General features: G+C 49.7%; 1 protein-coding gene across 1 annotated transcript in view; it reads right to left on the bottom strand.

Annotated features, from left to right (window-relative positions):
- Positions 1–638: 638 nt before the first annotated feature.
- RGS9BP (regulator of G protein signaling 9 binding protein) overlaps positions 639–17,848 on the bottom strand; it is a 419,431-nt gene continuing 402,221 nt past the window's right edge. Inside the window, exon 2 of the transcript XR_010744554.1 lies at positions 639–652. The gene's annotated coding sequence lies outside the window, so the exon portion shown is untranslated. The remainder of the gene's footprint in view (positions 653–17,848) is intronic.

Here is a 17,848-nt window from a genome sequence, read left to right as displayed (position 1 = left end):
TGAGCCTTCCTTCCCCCGGCTCCAAGGGCTCCAACCTCCACGTCTCCTGTTTTTCTGAAGGCAGTGAGAAATGTTTCCAAACACAAGTTCTGCAGCAGAGAGAATTTCTTGCTGCCAGGGGACATTCCAGTTTACCTTAATGGAGTGTATACTCATGGAGAAGTGATTATGGGAGAAGATTTTCCCCGTGGTCCCTCCACTGGTCAGTGGCATGGATGCAGGATGAGATTGGGCTGATTCTGGCTGTGTTTGGGGAATCGGCCCCTCCAGCTATGACTGTGCTCTGCTCCAAGGCACAGCTGCTCTTCTGCATCCATTTCCACACTCAGCACCTCAATCTCTCTCCCCTCCCTCCAGGTGTTTGATGTCGTGCCACAGTGGGGTGAGCTGCAGCCGGGACAGAGCGAGCTGGTCACCTTCACCTTCTTTGGCCACGCCAACATCGTGGCCCGTGTCACGGCGCGGTGCCACGTGCAGGGAGGCCCCACCTACCAGGTGGTGGTGACTGGGGAGGCCTCGTGCCCCAGCTTCCAACTGGACGTGGAGGAGATTGACTGGGGGCTGCAGGTACCACACTGGGCTTCTCTTGGACCGTGGCCAGGGGGTTCCTGCCCACCTCCACCCCCGGCTCTCTCCCCTTCTCAGCTCCTCTCTTGGCCCTGGGGCTCAGCATACAACCTTGGAGAGATAAGTCCAGCATCCAAGCTGCCTTAGGATGGCCATCTCCATCCCTCCCTTCTCCCCTGGCTGAGGGACATCACCCTGTCCTCTTCAAGGCACCTATCACTGCCTCCTGGGGAAGACAAGGGTCCCAGTGAAGATGTCCAGAGGGACATGTCCCTGAGATATCCCTCCACTGATCTGCTCTTAAAGCTTCAGCTCCAAGGAGATGCTCTTGTCTAATGCTCTTGCTTGAGCCACAAAAGGATCCAGGGAGGAAGTTAGGCATTCAGTCACTTCAGGAGCTGAAGAGGATGTCCTGGAATAATCTCCCCTTTTCTTCTTTTCACTAAAAAGCCCACAGATATTTCCAGCTTCTGGCCCTGTGTTATCCTGTGTGTCTCTCTTGTCACCTGTATGTTTCTTGGCAATATTTGCATGCAGGTGCCTTTCCTTTAGGAATGCCTCTCTTAGAAATGCACTAATTTTAGATACAACTAAAGGGGGACAAAGTTGTGGAAGCAAAAGAAAAGTGTTCATTACTAATGATTCAGCTGAGCTGGATGTGTCTCCCTCCCCAAGAGCTGAGCACACACCCTTCAGCAGAACAGCTTCTTTTGTATTTATACCCTTTATACCCCGGTGGTCCCTGTCCCCTTTCCCATGGGATGGTACTCAGGAACTTCCATTCTATTCTCTCTGACCACCAACTTTTCTGTCCCCACCCCTCGCATCCTACTTCCTTTTCGTCAGGTTGTCAACTCCTTCCCTCTCCCAGCTCACAGCAGCACCCAACAAAACTACCTGAACAAATCCAAACAATCCAAACAACACCACATAGACCCAACAGCTTCCCTTCTTTAACTTAGTAACTTGGCTTCATCTCACACACCTCAGTGCCACCTGCTTTGTTTCTCCTGGCACATGGTGACCCCTCAGAGGGCAGAGGACCTGTGTCCCCTGGTTCATTTACTCCTGGCCCTTACATGGTTTTGCCACCTCTCTGTAGTTGTGTAGTTGAGTTGTGGCTGTTTGCTTTCAACCCCATGGAAGAGGAAAGAGACTCACAGCATCAGGCCTGTATCTCTAACTTCCCACTCCTCTGTCCTCTCTGCAGATGTATAACAAAGTCCTCAAGGCAAAGGTCACCCTGAGGAACACCGGGTTTCTTGAATTCACCTACGTGGTGCCAAACCCCAGCACTGGCACTGCAGCAAAGCCTCTGCCTGGTGTGCCCGTGGTCGTGCCCACCAAAGTGAGTAGCACTGCCTCTGGCTCTGTGCCAGGTGGCCCGGGGAGGCTTAAAGGAAAAAAGGGGAGAGAAAAGAGAGAGAAAAGTAGAGCAGGAACCCCAAACCCAGCCCTGAGAGATAGGGCTGTAAGCACTGGCTGCTGGGGCCGAAGAGGTCAAGCAAGTGCTCACCTACTAGACTCCCTTCTGGCCTTGGCTGGCAGGTACCACTGGCCAGAGGCACGAGTGCTGAGCTCTCTGGCTGTGCTGATACTGCAGTTGGGTGCTGCTGGCTCTTCTGAGGGTCACTTGATTCCTTGTCCCTGCCTCCCCGCTAACAGCACTAAGCAGCATTTACATATTCCTTGCCTGGGCTTGAAGCTTCTTTGCCAGAAATTGCACAGTCTCTGTGCTCCCTCTCCTCCAGCTTTGCTTCTCTGCAGGAGCTTTGTGGGGCAGTGAGGGGAGCAGGGAGGGGCAGGGCTGAAAGGGCAAGGAGAAGAGTTTGCAGCATCCCACCATCCCAGCTTCTCAGTCCTTGCCTGGATGTCATGGAGGTTTAGCAGTATTCCTGTCTTTGGCCCTCTTTGGAATGGGAAGGGGAAGCCAAATGGCTTTCTGACAACTTCCTGGGTGTCTCATGCAAGGGATGCCACGCTGGTGCCTCCTCCCCAAGCCCCTGCAGACACAGCCCTGCCTGGGCCCTGCAGGCACTTGCTGCAGCAGCATCCTGGCATTGGCAGCTTGGCCATTCTGCATTTGGCTGCGGCCCTGTTGTGTGCCAGAGTAACTCAGGAGACCCAGGGGCAGGGTTTGTCCTGCTCAGCTGCTTCTCCCTGCACTGGGAACAGCAATGGGGAGCCCAGGGTCCAGCCCAGTGTGCAGGAGCCAAGGAAAGCTGCAGCTGTGTCCTGTCACCCAGAGCTGTGTTTTCCTTCAGCCTCGCTGGTGTCAGCCCAGCCCGGGGTTTGGACAGCATTTCTGAAAGCCCAGAGAGGAGGATGGCTCTTCCTGCCATCACTCTCATCCCACATCTCGTCCTAGTCTCTGCTCCTGCATTTCCAGAGATGTATGTTTGCAAGAAACCACGAGTCAGGACGCTGTAACTGCAGAGGCAGAAGGTGTTTGTGTTGGGATCGTTAAGAAGGGCTCAGGCCCTTTGACACCAGCCTGGAATTGCTGATGTGCTGTGACAGGGGCTGCTGGCCCTCCTGAGAGTGCAGGCTCTTCACTCCTTTACCACAGAGCCTGGCAAAAGAGCTTTTATTTGTTGAGCATTTCCCTTGCTGGCAGAGGGCACATGCCACGAGCAGCAGAGCTGTGCTCACATCAGGCTGTGCTGGGCCTGCAGCCTTGCCACACCTCAGGAGGACACACTGCACCCCAGGGCTGGAGGCACCAGCTTTTGGCCACCAGGAAGGTAGAAAGTGCTGTGGTCTGATGTTTTCTTCTAGATGAGAACCTGCCTTCTCAGCCTGTCTGTCCCTGAGCCATCCCTCATCAAACCTTTGATGCAGTCCCTTCCTCCTCTCCTGTCCCTGCAGGGTTCCATTGCACCTGGCCAAGAGCAAGTGTTGAAAGTCTATTACCTGCCAGGAAAGCTGGGAGTCTTCTGCACCACCTTCCAGGTCCAAGTGGCTTATCTGGATCCAGCAGAAATCTTCCTGAAAGGAGAGGGAACCTTGCATCGGAGGACCAAGAACCTACCCAAGAAGTTGAAAAGTGAGCACTAGCTGTCATCTTCCAGGAAGATCCCATTTTCCCCCCTACCATAACACATCAGGCAGCTGACAGCCATCTCCACCAAGTCTGGAAGTTGCAGGGCTGCCACACCAATACTTTGGCCTCTCTGGTTGCTTCCTGAGTTTGGAGCAGTTGGGCCCATTTAGGCTTTCTCCCAGGAATCATCCTGCAGATCTTGCCAGCACGTTGCTGGAGGCCTGGAAAGGTGATGGCTAGGCAGAAAAGCTTGGGAAAGCTGTAGGAGAGCTTGGCAGGGCTTTTGGCAGGGCTTTTGGCAGACCTGGATTTATGTGACATTGCAGGGAAGGACATGGTCCCCTGTGAGGAGGAGGATAAGTGAGAATGAACATGAGGATTCAGAGAGGAGCAGCAGCATCCATTGTGTCTGGGAGGGACCAGTGGTGGGGATGTGGGACTTCCCAGCTTCAATGGGATTGGCAGTGTGCCTTGTCTTTTATTTATGGATAACTTTTTTTTCCTTCAGGAAATATGAAGATACTGAAAGAGGGAGAAAAAACCCAAAGGAAGAGGGAAGTCATCTGTGGTCATGGAGTCAATCCATGGAGTCACTGATGGACTCCCTGACTGCCATGGCTGAACAACAGGCTAGTGTCCAGCATCTCCAGGGCCTCTTCAGCTGAGGGGCTCCCCCAGCAGCATGCTGGCTCTGCTGGAAGAGCTGGAAGGGTGATTCCCATTTGGGAAATTAGAGGAGTAGCAGCTGTGCTCCCTCTCCAAGTTGCCTTTGCTCGTGGCCAGCCCATCCTCCAGACTGAGAGCTCTATTTGAGCTCTCAGATAGATACTGCCATCATCAGATGATAAGATTTCGGGGCCACTTGCTGAATTTGGAGAGCTTGTGCTGTGTTCTCTTTTGTGATTGAGAGAGATATTTGTATTTAAGTCTTTATACCTATAAAGTGAGCAGAATATTCTGAGTCAGTGAAGGGCCAAGCACCAGCGAACTCTTCTCCTTGCACTGTAAATGGCAAGAAGGGCAACTGAACTGGTGAACTCTGTGATTTCCAAATGGCTTATTCCTAATAGCCCTCATTTACTTTTCTTATTGGCGTATGATTCCATTAAGAATTTCTCTCCTGTTCTGGAATACAGACATTAAGCTGAAACAATTGTTATTTAAAAAAAATCACTTTTCCTATTTCTATACCTGTATGACGGGAATGATATTGTTTCTTCTCCAGTGGTACTGCCAGCCTTGAGAATTCAGCTGAGGATAAAGAAACTGACTCGTCCATATATTCCTCAGAAGACAAACCCTGAGAGATCCTGAGAGATAAGGACCACGAGGATTGGCATTGGCACTCCTCATTTACCAATAAAGCAGGGAAAATAATGTCATATGTGAAGAAATCTGTGAATGCTGAGCTCTCTAACCAGGCATGGTGCAAATTTCATGAGATCCTGTGCAATCTTCCTCTTCTCCCGGATGAAGCTTTTCAGGACAGAGACCTGGATTCTGTCCACCTCCGTGAAGTACCTGTAGCTTTTATAGCCAGCCTGAACCACTACCTGAAGTCCCACCATGTCCCTTGCCACTGGAATTTGATAGCTAATACTCTAAACCCATGCCATGAAGCCAATGACACCCTTATGATGACCATGGGTGCTGGTCAGATAGCAAATACATTACCTTGGTGGTGCTTTGGCCCAGGTATCATCACTGGGGATTGTGGCAGACTCGCAGGGAGAAGACTCTTGGTCTAGTGTGAGATCTATGACACTGATTATATGGATCACTATGGCTCAGCTTACTGCTAATACAGTATCTAAATATTGTCAATGCAGTATAAAACATAAGCAGGTCTAAAGGGCTATAAAACAAGCAGGTTTGGCTAGAAATCCACAGGTTTAGAATCTTTGGCATTGCAGAACGACAAAGCAACATGGAGCTACTTCAGGATTTTATCTCCAGACATGACTGGATCTTAACTGGATCTGCAGTCAGAGGCACCAGGAAGCCAGCTGGGGCATGCAAGGAGCTCAAGTGACACATGGGGAGGGTGGCATGAGCCTTTCAGCACTTACTCCTTGCCAAGTGCAAGAGAACCCTGGCAAGGCTCAGCTTGATGCTGCTGCTCTTTCTCTACCTTCCGGACACCTTTCCATCAATAATGGGATTTCGAACACCAGGACAGCCTCAGTGAGGTACACTCCCAAAGGCAAAGGTTTTCTAAAGTGAAAATTACTGCTCTAACTTGTGCCACTTTGCTTCTGAGTTTAACAGGAAGATCCTTCCACGAGCACCCAAAAAGCAGCTTCCTAGCTCCAGACTGCCTGCAGACATGCCAGCTGTGCCAAGGAATGGGCATTTCTAGCTGTAATCACATACTTAGCAGATTGTGTTCTCATCGTAACTGATATCTTGACTCAAATATGCTGCTCTATCTTGTCTTCAGGTTACAGTGTATTTGGTATTGAGCAGTCAGTCATTAAATGGTCAGAGGCTCTTCCTGTCTATCGAGTCTCTTATGATTCTTCAGTGGCTTGTTTGATGTTTAAGATACTAGAGATGTGTGAACAAAGAGCTGCACAATTCAGCCCACCAGAAAACCATCAAAAGAAACAAACTGCTGCCAGAGCTGCTGCTAAAAACACTCAGTCATCAAACACCTTACCTGTGTCAGCCCACAAGACCGAGAAGTTGTGCCTGCTGTGTGGAGAGACTGGACACTGGTGTCTACAATGCCCTGTCAAAAAGGACTTTGATCTATTCAGAGAATGGGGAGGGGAGGATGCGAGAGAGGAGGAGAGTGAGAACAGGGGAGGGGAAAGGGAAAACCCCCAAATGACCCTCAAAAAAAGTGATGAGGCAGCGCCAGCCTGCCCAGTGTGAAGACAAAAAATTGGGTGGCTCAAGCCAAAAGGGGGAATGCAGGAAAGGAGAGAGAGAAGGGAGAGAATATCAGGCCTTCTTTCTGCAAAACAAATTTAATTCAGGCTTCTTCTGAGAGCCTAGCACCAGACTTTTTCACAGGAAAAAGTATCACAAGTCTCAGTTGCAGCCTGGTGCAGAAGGAAGAAAACCAGAAAAAGATAAACAAAAATCTCTGAAAAAATTCTCTCTCCTTTGCGCTTTCCTGACAGACTCTCTAATAGTCTGCTGGTTTAAGTTCCTTTTAAAGTACCAGACCATATCCTAGCCAAAATGAGAATCCCCATGGCTGTCAAAATCCTGCAACTGCTCCTGCTTGCGAGCTTCCAAACACACGCCAGTGGATGGGTGACACTGCAGCCAAAAATGAACCTCTCTTCTAAGGCTGAAGACATCCATCAGAACATCTCGATCAGGGTTGACAAAATCAAAAATTAATCAGAAGACTGGCTGAATGAACTGTTACTGAACTGGGGATTCCCTGAGTGGACTGGATTTCTGGACTGTTGATTCTGTTTGTTATAACTGTAGTTTCAATTGCTTCTTGTTGTATTAAGTGTATGGTTAATCAGATGATTCTTCAATTAATTATCCTTTTACCTGCATTCTTCCAAAGAAACCAAATCACTGTGCCTGCAAAAGACTGGCCTGTAGCAGTTCGGAGTTTTTGCTACAGTGGAGGCTTTGGTATTTAGACGTACAGCACGACTTCCACTTTGCTTTCATGAGTGGGTCGGGTCTTGCAACAGACGCATTGTACCAATATGGCAGACAGTTACAAAAGACGTTTATTAAGTAAAAGGTTCAGGTTATATACCCTCGGGTCTTCTACTACGTCAGACAGGATATTGCCACACTTCCCGGGTTAGTAGTTGGAGTGGAAAAGTACTGGCACATGTTAGTAGAGGGTCTACATTCCTTTCAGGGGTAGCTTATCTTAAGAGGGGGATGGGGCTTGCTCTTTTCCTCTCCGTTACAGCCCGAAATCTTCCGCGCCGCCTGTCCCTATCCAACCACATCTCCCCCCCCTCTCTCACAAAAGAACGAGGTAGTTATACGCATATATATATATAGATATAGGCACTAAATGAGGTAGAAGGTTAGGATTTAACAAGGGAAAAAGGAGTTTGGAAACCTGAGTAAATTTTTGCCAGGCAAGTTTGAAATTTTGTGACCGGCAATTTTAAATTCACAGCATTTCATGTTGGCCTATGAACAGAATGTTAGTCTGATCTAGGCGAGCTTTGACAAATGAGACTATCTTGTTCAGCAGGCATGGTTCGAAGGTAACAGCTAGAAGTAGCATTGCCAATGGGCCTACTAAGGTGGAAATCAAAGTGGTTAACCATGGGGATTGGTTAAACTAGGATTCGAACCAGCCTTGCTGAGCTTCTCTATCTTTCTGTCTTTGAGCCAGTCTGTTTCGGAGTTCGGCCATGGAGTCCTTGACGACTCCGGTGTGGTCTGCATAGAAGCAGCATTCCTCTTTCAAGGCTGCACACAGATCTCTTTGCTGCATAAACAGAAGATTTAATTCTTGCCGGTTCTGTAGAACTACTTCTGAAAGCGAAGAGACTGACTTCTTTAAGTAGGAAATGGACTTCTCGATCCTCTGCAGGTCTTCATCTATAGTTATTTGCAGCTGAGACAGACCCTGGTGTTGTGTTGCCAGGGCTGAGACACCTGTCGCTGTGCCGGCTGCTCCCAAGGCGAGTAACATTGCGATAGTTACACCTGTCAATATTTTTCTTTTGTGGAGCTTGTTGGATTCTTCGAGAAGGCTGTACATTTCTTCTTCTGAGTGGTACAGGACTCTAGGAACAATTAGAACTTGGACACAGAAATCGTTAGAATCATCAAACTTGGGAAGAAATACACACGGACTTACTCCAGACCTCTGACAAACTCACATCGCAGATGTAGCAGGGATTACCTACTTGTTATTCTTTCTGTTAGGCTTTACAACTCTGGTGCAGACATTTCCTTTTCGCTCAGCCAGGGTTGCATTACCAAAGCATTTGCCTCGGCCTGAGACCTGGCTTAGAGTAATGTCCCTGCGGGGTGTGTCCCATCTACATTGTTGGGGAGCGTCAGCGGCGGAGTAACTGAATGGGGTGTTTAAAGCAACTCTTTCATAAAAAGGTGGTTGGACATCATAACAAAGCCAACAGGAATTGGTTAGGTTAGGGTTACATTCATTCAGGGATAGGAAGGTAGCTTCTAACATATGAAAAATTGGATCGGGATCTGACCTAGCTAATTTGTCCATCTGAAAGGCTTTTGTATTACTAGTTGGGGTTCTGCTGACACCTGTAGGTGCAGCCCTAGGGTAGGTCATATTTCTCTTTGTCTGTGTGCTTTTAATTATCTTATTGGGCCCCACTGTTCGGGGTTCTGAAGGTTGAAACTTGGTAATTTGCACGTTCATCCACTTTTTTGACCTTTGAAGGACCACTGTCCAGGTTTTGCTCACCGTCTAGCTAGGATGAGTGGGTTGCAAAACTGTCATGTTATAGTATATGCACTTTCGGATTTTTGGGATTTTATAGCTATATCGATAGGAATTCCCGTGTACAGAGAGAGGTGTTTTACAACCTGCGGGTGCCCAGGTGAACTGCAGGAATTTGTCAGGTTCTTGTGGGTCCCACCCAGGCCCTGACGGCCTGGCGTCTGTTACAATGGTCTCACATCCTCAATGTCCGCAATATCCCCAGTCGGGGTTATTACAATAACTTTTTCCTGCGTTTGAAGCTGGGCACCAATAGGATAGGTATGTGTGTGATGAAAATGGAGAATGAGGGTCTACCTTTGGTTGTCCTGGAAACAAATCGATAATACGAAGCACGAAGGATGGACTGTTTGGTGTGGTGATGTCTCTGAGCACTTTACCGCTGGTAAGATGTCTCATGACTCACCTGAATGGCTGGTGTGGGTAGAAATCTGAGCTGGCTTGTCCTCTGGCGACAAACCCCAACAACAAAATCACACAGGCATATCGTTGGTGCTTGGATCTCGCCCGCGCGGGTTTTTCTGGTGCTTTCTGACGGCTCGGTAGTGTGTCTCGTTCCTCTGGGAGAGGCATGTACGCGTTACGTGGTCGCCCCACCAGCATGTCCTGTAAACAGAAACTCACAGTTCTCATTAGTCTCATCCTGCTCACTGTGGAGATCAGGTTTGATTGATTTAATAGGACACCACCTGATTTTCCCATCCCTTTTGACAGCTGCATACCCTCGCCCTGTAAGCATTAATCTCCAGCCCCGTTCCCATTCACCCAGCTCATTTTTAATTACAACCTGCGGGCCCTCCTCTAGTGCTCTGGAGGCCCAGTGTTTTTGAATGGGATTATTTGCTTCACTTTCTCTGGGGAATTGATTTAATGCTATCAGTGCGGTTGCCAGTATACGTGCCTGTTCTCCTGAGGGAATGGAATTGTTAAAGCCTTCTGCTTTTGCCAACACCTCTATCTTAGTTTTCAGGGTTTGATTTGCCCGCTCGACTATAGCTTGCCCAGTACTGTTATATGGGATACCTTGCACTAATGTGATCTTCCATTTGGAGGCGAATTCCTGCACTGGTTTGGAAATAAAATTGGAACTATTATCTGTTTTGATCTGCTTGGGGATACTAAGCCACGCCATGGCTGTCAGCCAGTGCTGGATTGTGGCTTTGGAGTTAGTCTTGGGATGCTGGGTGGCTACAATCGTTCCACTGAATGTGTCTACTGTTACTGCAAGCCATGCTCGAGGCTTCAGCAGCTGACACAAGGTGAAGTCCGACTGCCAGATTTCTGAGGGCTTAAGACCTCTTGGGTTGACTCCACTAGTCCACAGGGGTGACTTCTGGCAGTGAGGGCAGGTAGCCACTACATGTTTGGCATCCGCTGTTGTGATTCCACATCTCTTCGCCAGTGCTTTGGGTCCAATGTGGAGGGATTCGTGCAGTTGACGGGCCTCCTGCAGTGTCCAGACCCCTTTCGCTGCAGCGTCTGCTTTGTCGTTGCCAATCTGGAAGTAACCTTTGATTGGGTTGTGGCTATTGACGTGAATGATTGATACAGTGCCCTTTCGTGAAGAGAGTGCCTCTTCTAGCATTAGGGCAGCTGCTGATGTTGACACACCTGGTCCTGCCATGGCTAGGCAGAGCCTTGCCACGAATATAGAGTCTGTTACGATGTTAAGGTGTTCCTCTTGGAAAAGTCCACAGGCCAGGGCTACTGCTGTAGCTTCCAGCTGCTGCACTGACAGTGTGGGGTCACATGCTTTGATACAATGCCACTGCTCTCCTACCTGCCACACTGCTGTCGCCGTAGAAGTAGTGGAGGAAGCGTCTGTGAAAGCTGTTGGTCCTGGCTGTGGTCTGTCCATAACCTTTGGTGGCAGGTCTATGTCGACTATGGTCAGCAGCTGAGTCCAGGGTGGTCTGGTGGAGTAGGAGATTTCTCCTCCAAATCCGACGAGAGCAAGGGCTAGATGCTCCGAGATTGTGGTTGATTCTATGGTCGGTTGCTTGTGAAAAGGAAGGTGGATTCTCGTTGGCTCGGTCCCTAGGTGTTTCAAGGCGAGTTTCCTGCCTTTCATGATGAGGTTAGCGATGCATTCTACTGCTGGGGAAAATGCACGAGCAGGCCTTCCAAGGACCACCCATTGAATCGGTCGGGCCTTTTCAGAAGGTCCTTGGGCCAATGCTCCCACTCCCCCCTTTTGTGTAAAATGCACATATAAGTCCAGGGGCATCGCTGGGTTCCATCTGGCAAGTGTGCCAGTGGACATCTGCTGTTCGATGAAGTCGAGGGAGCTCGCTGCTTGCGGTGTCAGCTCCTTGGGTTCCCAGGGGTGCTTTCCTTTCAGGAGGTCGTACAGAGGGTCCGTGATCTCAGGAGGAACCAGGACGATGTTGCGAAGCCACTGCAGTGATCCTACCAGGCGTTGCACGTCGTGGAGCGTCTTAACATCTCGGTGGACTTTCACCTTAGGAGGTGTCACGTAGGAGCTTGTGATTCCCACTCCTAGGAAGGTGACACAGGGTCCTTTCTTGATCTTCGCGCTCGCAATCTCGAAGCCGTTGGCCTGGAGGGTCTCTGTGATCCTGGATACCAGATGATCCACTTGGCTCGCTGATGGTGCTGAGACCAGAATGTCATCCATGTACTGGATGATGGTGGCAGCAGGATAGGAGTGTCGGACTGGCATCAGTGCTTTGTCCACGGTGATCTGGCAGATGGTTGGGCTGTCGACCATACCTTGAGGTAGCACTTTCCACTGGAAACGCAGGCTGGGCCGGTTGCCATTCGGGAAAACCACGGAGAAGGCAAATCGTTCCCTGTCCTCAGGATGCAAAGGTATTGAAAAGAAACAGTCTTTAATGTCCAATACTGCACATGGCTGTCCTTCAGGAATAGCTGAGTTCATGGGCAACAGTGTCTGAACTGGGCCTATGGGTCGGATTGTTTTATTCACTTCTCTCAGGTCATGGACTAAGCGATAGCCCTCTCCTGACCTTTTGGGAACAGGAAAAACGGGCGTGTTCCATGGACTCACAGTGACTTCTATATGATCCTTTTGCAGTTCCCTCTCAACCAGTTCTATTAAAGCTGCCAAGCGAGGCTCGCATAGGGGCCACTGCTCAACCCATACAGGGTCTGATGATTTCCAAGTCAATTTGATCGGCAGCAAAGGGTGTAAGGCAGTGGCCCTCATTATAAATTTGTAATTCTGACTCCGAGCATAGCCAGGACATCCCTTCCTATTAAGGGTGGAGAATCCTGTAAAATGTAAGGGTAAATGGCAACTGTTTGTTCTGGCCCCTTTTTTGTGTGGAGTGTTATCGCCACCAATTGGGTGCTTTTCCATGCCCTGGATTGTCCCCCCACCCCGTTCACAGGAGGGACTTCTTTAATTTGCCAATGTCTGGGCCAGTGTGATTGAGGAAAAATGGTGCAGTCTGATCCAGTGTCTGCCAAAAACTGAAGCCCTAAAACGTGAGGGTCCTGGCTGCCATAGAGCTGACATGTCCCCCACACCCTCAAGGGCTCCCTCCCCACTTTCATGACCAAGGCCACCCAGGGGTTCCGCTCTGGTTTGTCCCCTGTTGACCCTGTGACACTGGAGCAGTTTGTGGTGGTGAGAGGTGCATGTTGGCTGCTGGTGGTGGTGCATTGTTCGGCCACTGAATGACTGGTGGGGATGAGGTACTGACTGGTTCCTGTATATATATGGGGTATGAAGGTCCCCTGCCCCACTGGGTATTGGGAAGGCTGGGCCATCTCGCAGTGGGAGGAGGCTGAGTATGGCCCGCACGCCCCCTCCCCCTTCCGTTTCCCTGAGGCCTGGATCTGCACTCCTTGGCCAGGTGTCCCCTTTTTCCACAATTCCAGCAGGTGGGTCTCTGGCGCTGCTGGGTCGGGGGTGCCGCCACTGGCCGCTGTGCTGGCTGGGGACAGCTTGCTGCTACATGACCTGTTTGGCCGCATTTCAGGCAAGCCATTGCATTTGTTAGAGTATGAACCGCTGCCTGCATTGGTATTAGGTGTTCTTCCTTTACCACATGTTTGATCATGTCAGCTAAGCTGGCTCCTGCTGGGAGAGACCGTAAAATTTCCTTGGTTACAGTATTACACTGTTGTTTTAAACAATCTGTCACCACCGGTCCCCTTGCAGCTGCAGGCAGGGTAGATGAATCAATTGCAGCCTGTAATCGGTCCACAAAATGTGTAAAACTCTCACTTTCCCCCGTTTGATCGTTGACCATGGCGTGAGCTTGTCCACCACCCGGGAAGCTGCCCTTATTGCCTCCCTAGCTGCCCTGGTTGTTGCTTTCACCTCCTCTGCTGTGAGGTGTGCAGCTTGGTTTTGGGGCGTGGCCACATCGTCATGTTTGCCAAGCAGCCTGGACAAAGTAGAGCCATGGAGAGGCTGTCCCTGCCCTGAGGCTTGAGCTAGGGCAGCTGCGCATGAATTGGACCACTCCTGCTGAAATACAATCAATCCTGCTCCATCAAAAAACATACGGGTTATTTGTGAGATATCAAAAGGCAGCATATCATCATTGCTAAAAAGACCATCGATCAATGTGGACACCAGGGCTGAATTAATTCCTTTTTCCTGCACCGCTTTTACCACAATCTGCACTTCTTTCGTACTAAGCGGGGTGTAAGTCCGCCTCTGATTCTGCCGGGTGCCAGAAACCCGTACCGGGAACGCATGTATTGCAGCCGCAGGTTCCCACTCTGCACAGGCTAATTTTATCTTCCCCCAATCGGTTAATTTGCCCTGAATTTGTTCCCTTACATTGTTAAAAGCTTTGCTCGGTTTCGCTGTAAACTTTATAAAATCTGTTATCTCCGGTTACCGAATCGGACTCGGAGCTCTCTGTAGAGCTCGCCGTGGAGCTGTAACTCCCTTCCGTATCGGAAGTGAACTGGTGGTAAGCTTCCGGTTTGCTATGCTTTTTCGTCGGACTCCGCCCCCGTTCCGCCTTCCGCGGGTGGGCTTGGATGTCCCCTCTACTTTGACTCCATTCCGCCTCCCGCGCCCGGCCCCCCCCTTCCGACCGGGGGTGACGCCGGCGCCTTTCGCGGGGGTAGTCCCACGTTCCCCCTTTTTGCTCGCCCCCGCGCTTGGTAGATGACATTGGTAAAGGTCCTTGGCCGCGTGTTCGCCCCCCCCCGCTCTCCCGCGCATGCGCCATGTAGGTCGGTGGCTCCGGATTTCCTCCGACCCCCCACGCATGCTCAGTCGCGGGGTTTTGCACTTCCGGGTTCCCATCGCCACGTGGCGCCCTCCCCCGTGCGCGCTCCACGTGGCCGGCGCCATCTTGGCCACATGGCGGGGGGGGTAGCGGCGATTGGTCGCCCCGCCCCCGCGCCGGACCGTCGGCACCATATTGGCCATATGGCGGGGGGTGTATGCCCTCCGCGGTAGCCAATCTCTCGGCGTCTCGCGCTTGCCGCGCGAGTTCCTTCCAGACGAACCGCGTACGCTCCTCCGCCCGCCCGCGCCGCGTCTCAGCGCCAGGAAAGACCGCGGTTTCGGACCCCGCCGGACCGCCGCCGCTCTGCGCGGGCGGCGCCGCCGCCGGTCCTAGCGCAATGTCGCCGCTCGGACCCTGGACGCGGCAGGGAAGAGCGATCGGGGAAGCCGCGGTTTTTTTCGGGGGTGTTCGGATCTGGGGGCTCTCGCGGGGGGATTTGGGGTTTTTTCCGCGTGTTCCGCGGCTTTTATGCATGCATTTGTGGAGGGGGTTACCGCGTCTGATTCCCGCTTTTCCCCTGGGGTTTCTGCCGCACTGCGCCCCCCCCCCGTCTCTTCTAGGGCTTCTCCGGAGGGTCCTGCGCCCCCTCGGTCCCCTCTCCCCGGCTGCTTAGCCGTGAATAAACACGTTTTTGCAGCGTTCCAAGCTTCCTGTTCTTCCATTGCTTTTCGCAACACTTTTTCAACTTTTCCCCATGCTTTTAAAACTTTTCCGCTGCCGGTGGCTTTTGTATCTTCCGCCAGGGCAACTGTATATTTGTCCCACCCCTCTGAATTTAATATATATATTGGGCGTTTTATAACGCCAAAATCCGATAATCTTGCAATAGCAAGAAATAAATCTTTTTTGTCCCACGCAATTCCCGAGTGGGTTGCTATTCTACTCACGACCAACGTCACGGATTCCATGCTGTCCGCGGGGTCCTGGGGCGTCCCCCCTTTTCCTTCTCCTCCGCAGAAGTTCGGACCGGCCGACTCCTACCCGCTGTGCCTTTTCCAAAGCGTGGCTCCCGTCCTCCGAGGTAATCGTTCCCGGGTTTCGGCACCACTTGTAGCAGTCCGCTGTTTCTGCCACAGTGGAGGCTCTGGTATCCAGACATACAGCACGACTTCCACTTTGCTTTCATGAGTGGGTCGGGTCTTGTAACAGACGCATTGTACCAATATGGCAGACGGTTACAAAAGACGTTTATTAAGTAAAGTTTTCAGGTTAAATACTTTCGGGTCTTCTACTACGTCAGACAGGATATAGCCCTACTTTCCGGGTTAGTAGTTGGAGTGGAAAAGTACTGGCACATGTTAGTAGGGGGTCTACATTCCTTTCAGGGGTAGCTCATCTCGAGAGGGGGATGGGACTTTGCTCTTTCCCTCACCGTTACAGCCCGAAATCTTCCGCGCCGCCTGTCCCTATCTAACCACAAGTAACAGAAACTTTCTCTTTGTTCCCTCCACTGTCTTAGGAAACTCTACTGGACTGGCTTTACACATTGTGGGCAAGCCTGCACAGCCAATGGCACTGGAGGTGGCTTCCACAGCCAGGGCCTGGAAGGAACATAAGTGGCAGCAGTAAAACCTTTCTAAGCCAGTTCCTACACAAGTGTCACCTTCAATACTGAACATCTCAACAGAAGGCATTGGCAACACTGAAATAGATGGGTTTGTAAAACTGAGATTTGGAGATGAGCTATCTTCACTTGAATGCAGTAGTTGCACGGTACTGGAAAAGGGTTGTTTGTTTTTAGTCTTACTAAAATGCATAGTCCACATTTTTCTTACATGCTGTTATAGGAAGATGGCACTTAGCTCTCCTAAGAGTCAAACATAGCTTTGCAGAATAAAATGATGTTAACAATTAAAAATAGTGATTATGAAGAAGAGTTTTAGAATATTTCAAAACATAGGCTCTCTGTGGGATGTGTTTTTATACTGGTTTAACATCTAAAGTATAGAAGAATCACATTAAGGTAACACAAGCAACCTGAAATCCACTGCAAGCAGTTCTATTTTAACTCAGCAATTCACACCAAATTCTTTCACTGCACTGAGAATGACTTCAGGAAAATGAATATCCAAGGAGAAATATGGATTTAATTGTTATTGCTGTTAGGTTGCTAAAATAGAACAGCTGTGATCACACACTCAGATAAAGCCATTGTTGAACAAATATTTTTATTAAACATCTCTGCAGTGGAGATGAGTCCAGCTCCCCAAGAACAGAGCAGGCTGCTTCCCAGACCACCCATTGCTCCCGAGGTGAAACATCCCATCCAGCTGTTGGGGCTGGGGGAATGGGATCAGACATGCACAGCATGGCAGGCATGGGGCAGCTCCTGTTGGCTCACAGACACATCAGACTGCAACACCTGGAGCTTCACATGCCAGGAGACAGGTCACAGTCTTCTATCAAATCATGCCTTTGACCACCAGTGATGAGATCCATGGGGCTTCTTGGAAGGCACGTCCCCAAAACTGACAAGGACCCCTCAGCCCAGGGCACAGAACACTGAGGTCAGCTGGTTACAAGAGCCAGAGGGGGAAAGCAGACACACAGGGAGGTCAGAGGTACAACAGGAGCAGTCAGGAAAATAAATTGGCCACGGGCACAGAGTAAATAAACTGTGTCTGAGCTGGGAATAAAATACAGAAGTCCTGATTCCTTGTCTCTGCTCTGTTGCCCCAGTCCTAATCAGATCCTCCCTCAAAATGACTTTCTAACCTAGACAGTCCAGGAGATTGAAACATGGATCCTATCTACAAACCAAATGTAGCACAAAGTATATAAAGCTTACCTTCAAACAGTCACTCTGCCATTTCTCTTAGGGCCTCAAAGACTTTGTTAATAAATACTGCTCTTTTTCTCCACCTTGGCCAACAGAATTTCTGAGCTTGCAGAATTTACCATTCATCTACTTATGAGCTGGTGTCAGGACATTTTCAAGAATTATTCAAATTTAAAACCTAGGTAATCTTCTGCAGCTCTGACATCCACCACTCTGTGTTTCCTAGGGTTATTGATGGTGTGTTGGGTTTATCAGAGGAGTTGTAAAACCAAAACATTTTCATGCGTAACATTTATAAATATCCGATACTGAATGAGATTTATATAATTTTTCTATTTCAGTAAAATAATAAAGTCTCAGGCCAGATCAAAAATAGGAAAGCATGAAGGTTCATATTAATGACATTTTCTACATAAAAAAGCTACACAATCTAAAGGAGTACAAAAGGAGACTGAAATTTGTGTAACTGCTTCTAGTCTTTAATTGTAAACGTGCACTCTTTACCATGGAATGTGCAGTGTGGTTTTTCCAAACAGATTTTTTGCAAACCAATTAAGCAGCTGGTCTTACCTAGGAATTCGAAGTGCCAAGCAAAAAAACGCCGATTTAGGATGGGCATGGGATTACTGAAGTCGAGCCACTGCAAAATATACAGAACAGTTTGATTAATAACCCATCAGGCACTGACTGAATACAAGTGCTAAGCTTTAATTTAAGGTTTTAGCAGCCACTCAGAGCCACAGTGGTGCAGATCACAGCAGTTTTCCTGTAACCCACAATTACACAAGTGT

This window comes from Sylvia atricapilla, chromosome 12 (genome assembly GCF_009819655.1).
Source record: "Sylvia atricapilla isolate bSylAtr1 chromosome 12, bSylAtr1.pri, whole genome shotgun sequence".
Classification (NCBI taxonomy): domain Eukaryota; kingdom Metazoa; phylum Chordata; class Aves; order Passeriformes; family Sylviidae; genus Sylvia; species Sylvia atricapilla.
This window is presented reverse-complemented; position numbering and strand designations above follow the sequence as displayed.